Source organism: Gymnoscopelus microlampas (genome assembly GCF_963454915.1).
Source record: "Gymnoscopelus microlampas genome assembly, chromosome: 23".
In the NCBI taxonomy this organism is placed as follows: domain Eukaryota; kingdom Metazoa; phylum Chordata; class Actinopteri; order Myctophiformes; family Myctophidae; genus Gymnoscopelus; species Gymnoscopelus microlampas.
This window is the reverse complement of record NC_139960.1, coordinates 19064924-19070923: the sequence shown is the minus strand read 5'-3', so window position 1 is coordinate 19070923 and position 6000 is coordinate 19064924.

Below are 6000 nucleotides of genomic sequence, written 5' to 3'. Positions count from 1 at the left end.
TGACTTCAAGGACACCCCCCTTTCTGTGACTTCACATTGATACATTCCACTGTCTGGCTGCTGGAGGGGGCTAAAGGTCAGTGTGGTGTTGTGGGCAGAGAGATGGACTCTGTTGGACACATGAATGGGGACTCCATCTTTTAGCCATTTTATGGAGGATGGGTTCTGTGAGCCCACACACTGCAGAGAGAAAGACTGACCAGCTACTGGTAGGATATGGGACACAGGACGCACAGAAAGGTCTAGGGAAAGGAAAATGAACACAAGTGATTCACTGTGAATAAGAAGGGGCGAAAAAGTCTACAAGTTCTGAATTCTTTAAATGTGAAAGTGAATGTGCAGTGTTTTAGAATGAAACACTTTGATTTCCATCTAATCACTGTTAAATACTTTTTCACACTTACTTGCCACTGCTAGTTGTAGGCTGGTCGCAATGAACATGTCTGAGGCGGTGTTGTGAGCCTCACAGACCAGTGTTTCATTGTCAACCCCGTGACTTGGTTTGACTGAAATAGTGTTTCCTTGTGAGGTTCTCAAAACCTCTCCGTTCCATTTAACCATCCATGTATAGTTACAGGAGGGGTAGCAGTCAGCAGAGCAGGTAAAATTGTAAAAAACTCCAACGAACAGCTCAGTTGGACCGCTGATCTTTATGTTAGATAGTCCAACTGCAAAGTTCAGGAAAAAGGTTACTGTAGGATAGAGCAGGGGTTCCCAAAGGTGTCCATGCTAAACCTAAGGACCCCCAAATAGCCATAGCCTCTAGCTGGGGCCAACCTATTCCAAAATGGCCTTAAAGCTAAAATAACCAACCTACAAGCTCACAATGTGTCACATTGCGATATGTTGTAAGCCTGTAGATGAGCTTTTTTTTATTATTTTAGATTAAAAAAAAAAAAAATCACAATAAAAACATGGCCAAAATAGTGATGCCAGGTTGAAAGTGGTTAAACTGGCACCATAATCTTATGAATAAAAGTTCAATTGAAATTCCATTTTTCATATGTTTTTATGATTTTTATGTTTTCATTTTCTTCTCCTTTCCAATTGCCCCCCTCCTCCACCCAAATCTGTTGTTTAGAGTGGCATACGACCTGTCACATGCAGTGATCCTGTTCAAATCATTGTTAGTTATATTTAGATGTATTTTCTCACACTTACATAACACTGGTACTTGTAGGCTGGTGGCAATGAACATGTCTGAGGCAGTGTTGTGAGCCTCACAGACCAGTGTTTCATTGTCAACCCCGTGACTTGGTTTGACTGAAATTGTGTTTCCTTTCGAGGTTCTCAAAATATCTCCGTTCCATTTAACCATCCATGTATAGTTACAGGAGGGGTAGCAGTCAGCAGAGCAGGTAAAATTGGAAGCAACTCCAACAAACAGCTCAGTTGGACCGGTGATCTTTATGTTAGATAGTCCAACTGCGAAGTTCAGGGATTATTCATTTTTATTTATAAAAAAAAGAAAATATATAGCTATATAGACTGTATTTATTTTCTAACTTAAAGCAGCACTATGTAACTTTTTATCAACTATATAACATATTATGTCCCACAAAATTGTAAAGTTACATGTTTAAGCAATAACAATCATCCTTCCATAAATTCATGAGTTTCATCTTGGCATTTACCAAGGCACCAGGGCAGAACTGCCAGTCAAAGCGACGACAGGCCAATCACAGCCATAGACTGTATAAATGAGATGGACAAACCCCCTCCGCTGCTTTCTACAGACCGAAAATGAATCCTTTGCTGCAGACTGTAGGTCCGCCATGTTTCACTACGCGTCAGAATGAGTTTAGACCATTATTGGTTGGGTAACTTGTCAATCAAGAGCGGGGGGCGGGGAATGAATGCTATTGGTTGTGTAGCGTGTCAATCAAATCATCCCGCCCCTCCTAGAGAATAGCCTACTTTATCGTCAATTTTATAATAAATAGAACCATAATTTAGCAAAACGCATATCCTGATGATTGAAAGGAGACTTTAAACTAGCGACTGGAAGCATATAGAATTTATGAAAATTTTTATTACAGTAAGAAAATCGAGTCTGAAAGTTGGTAAAAACCCATCGGCTTGCGTTAAAATAAATTCTTTCTGAACTCACAGGTCGGCACGGGTGAAACAGCGCCTCTCGCTGGACATTTACTAAACATCCGGGTTGGCCTCATAGTAAATATCTCAGCCTTGCCCCTTGATCACAGCGCGTCCTCGCCAGACATGCTTGCAGAGAATCTTGGGTAATGAAGTCAAAGACGTTGGCTTCCATGTTATTTGTGTCCAAAGTGACCACTGATACCCCAAACTACATAGTGCTGCTTTAAAATGTAGAAGATTTCTGAATGACATTGTTACTGTAGGCTAGAATGCAATAAATACCTGCCACTTGCAGTGTCTTATGGACGGTCACTGATGTTCCTGTGGTAGGGTTCACCGCTATGCAGGTCAGGACTTGTGCTGCTACGCGACCTTTGAGACGCAGGCTCAGTTCTGGTCCGTGGGAGGTCACATTGTCCCTGATCCAGGTGAACGTGCAGTTTGGGAAGCATTGGGCTGAGCACTGAAACTCATACAGGACTCCCACAGTCACTGTGTCTGGCCCCTTGATCTCCACTGATGTAGGCCCATCTGCGTACAAAGGTAGAATATCTAATCAATTCATTCACAATCAAATTTGAATAGTTTAGTGAGTTAGCCTAGGGTTTCTAACAAAGTCAACTGCTGGATTTCTTTCATTTATTTTTGCCAATAAATGTTCTTTATACTTTTTAGATGATTAGCTTAACTTGTTTTCTCACTCAACAGTAAACAAACCAACAAACAGTATAAGTCCCTATACTACAGGGTATCTGCACATTTCTGAGGTTACAATTTAATGACTTTTAAGACCTTTTTAATACCAAATTGTCAAATATTACGTAAGAAAGGAGCAAATATTGTGAAAAAAGGCGATCTAAATTTCACAGGCCCTATTTTGCGCATCTTAAGTACCAGGTCTTATGACTCAACTTAAGACCTCGAGGTGTGGCCAATGCTGTTTAGCTATTTTGAGTGGCCAAACAGCATTGGCCATGCCTCCAGGTCTTAAGTTAAGTCATAATAACGCGCAAAATAGGGCCTTCGAGTGTACAAATGGAAAGTGTCAGTCATTTAGTTGAGGACCCCCTGAAACCCCCTCAAGGACCCATATGGTGCTCCTGGAACCCATATTGAGATCCTATAGGCAGTTTGTGTGTGACGCTCAAATGATCTTTCGAGGGCCTAACCCTTTAAACGAAACAGTTGTCTTCGCATCCACAAAATTAGCTTACCAGGAATAATCACTGTAGTTTCAACGTTGTTTTTCTGCTTTGTCACTGAGTTGTATGCAACACAGATGAGGGCTGCTTCGTTTGGAGGTGCCACTGGTGTGAAAGATAAAGAAGCGTTGGAGGCGATCTTCCTGTCATTGTAGTACCAGCTGTAGGAACAGGCAGGATAGCAGTCGGCTGAGCATTCCAGGGCTGTGGTTGAGCCAGGGAGCACATCTAGCTCTTTACCCACTGGACCTTTGTTGGATTTAATTTCCATCTTCTGGGGCCCAACTGGGAAATGGAAGGCAAACGTCACTGTTAATTAAAGGACCACTTCACCCATTTTCAACGTATATATTCATATAATTGGTCCTCACCAATGCTCATTATAATATGGTACCATTTTTGTCTACTCGCTCTGTGTCTCAGAGGAGGGCAGTGGACAGTTCAGAAAACCGCCTACCAGTGACATCATCGATGGGGAATCCAAGCTAATAGAAAATGCAGGCTTTCTATTCCTGGAAAGTTAGCATGCCATGATAGAAGCCATCTCACCTTAATAAAAATCGAAATGATTGTTTTTAAATATTTTTTTGAAGAAAAAAGAACTGCCTAACGATGATGTCATTGGTAGGCGGGTTTCTGAAGGTTCCGCAGCCCTCCTATGAGACACAGACGAGTAGAACTAAATTGTACCATTTTATCATGAGCATTAGTGAGGACCAATTATATGAAGACAGGTTGAAAATGCGTGAAGTCGTCCTTTAACGGTGCTTTTTTTATGTTTTGTTAGATTAGTTCAGTTTTCCGTTATCCCAGTGTAGAGTTCAGACATGTACTCACAATTCACTTTTACTTCATATCCCACTGACTTCAAGGACACCCCCCTTTCTGTGACTTCACATTGGTACATTCCACTGTCTGGCTGCTGGAGGGGGCTAAAGGTCAGTGTGGTGTTGTGGGCAGAGAGATGGACTCTGTTGGACACATGAATGGGGACTCCATCTTTTAGCCATTTTATGGAGGATGGGTTCTGTGAGCCCACACACTGCAGAGAGAAAGACTGACCAGCTACTGGTAGGATATGGGACACAGGACGCACAGAAAGGTCTAGGGAAAGGAAAATGAACACAAGTGATTCACTGTGAATAAGAAGGGGCGAAAAAGTCAGAAAAGTTCAGAATTCTTTAAATGTGAAAGTGAATGTGCAGTGTTTTAGAATGAAATGCTTTGATTTCCATTTAATCATTGTTAAATACTTTTTCACACTTACTTGCCACTGCTAGTTGTAGGCTGGTCGCAATGAACATGTCTGAGGCGGTGTTGCGAGCCTCACAGACCAGTGTTTCATTGTCAACCCCGTGACTTGGTTTGACTGAAATAGCGTTTCCTTGTGAGGTTCTCAAAACCTCTCCGTTCCATTTAACCATCCATGTATAGTTACAGGAGGGGTAGCAGTCAGCAGAGCAGGTAAAATTGTAAAAAACTCCAACGAACAGCTCAGTTGGACCGCTGATCTTTATGTTAGATAGACCGACTGCAAAGTTCAGGAAAAAGGTTTTTGAGTGTTACTGTAGGATAGAGCAGGGGTTCCCAAACTTGTCCATGCTAAGGACCCCCAAATAGCCATAGCCTCTAGCTGGGGCCAACCTATTCCAAAAGGCCTTAAAGCTAAAATAACCAACCTACAAGCTCACAATATGTCACATTGCGATGTTGTAAGCTTGAAGATTAGCTTTTTTGTTATTTTAGATTTTGTTTCTTCTTTTCTTTTCACAATAAAAACATGGCCAAAATAGTGATGCCAGGTTGAAAGTGGCTGAACTGGCACCATACTTTTATGAATAAAAGTTCAATTGAAATTCCATTTTTCATATGTCTTTATGATTTTTATATTTTCATTTTCTTCTCCTTTCCAATTGCCCCCCTCCTCCACCCAAATCTGTTGTTTAGAGTGGCATACGACCTGTCACATGCAGTGATCCTGTTCAAATCATTGTTAGTTATATTTTTTAGATGTATTTTCTCACACTTACATAACACTGGTACTTGTAGGCTGGTGGCAATGAACATGTCTGAGGCGGTGTTGTGAGCCTCACAGACCAGTGTTTCATTGTCAACCCCGTGACTTGGTTTGACTGAAATTGTGTTTCCTTTCGAGGTTCTCAAAACCTCTCCGTTCCATTTAACCATCCATGTATAGTTACAGGAGGGGTAGCAGTCAGCAGAGCAGGTAAAATTGGAAGCAACTCCAACAAACAGCTCAGTTGGACCGGTGATCTTTATGTTAGATAGTCCAACTGCAAAGTTCAGGGATTATTTCTTTTTATTTATAAAAAAAAGAAAATATATAGCTATATAGACTGTATTTATTTTCTAACTTAAAGCAGCACTATGTACCTTTTTATCAACTATATAACATATTATGTCCCACAAAATTGTAAAGTTACATGTTTAAGCAATAACAATCATCCTTCCATAAATGCATGAGTTTCATCTTGGCATTTACCAAGGCAGAACTGCCAGTCAAAGCGACGACAGGCCAATCACAGCGCGTCCTCGCCAGACATGCTTGCAGAAAATCTTGGGTAATGAAGTTGGCTGCCATGTTATTTGTGTCCAAAGTGGCCACTGATACCCCAAACTACATAGTGCTGCTTTAAAATGTAGAAGATTTCTGAATGACATTGTTACTGTAGGCTAG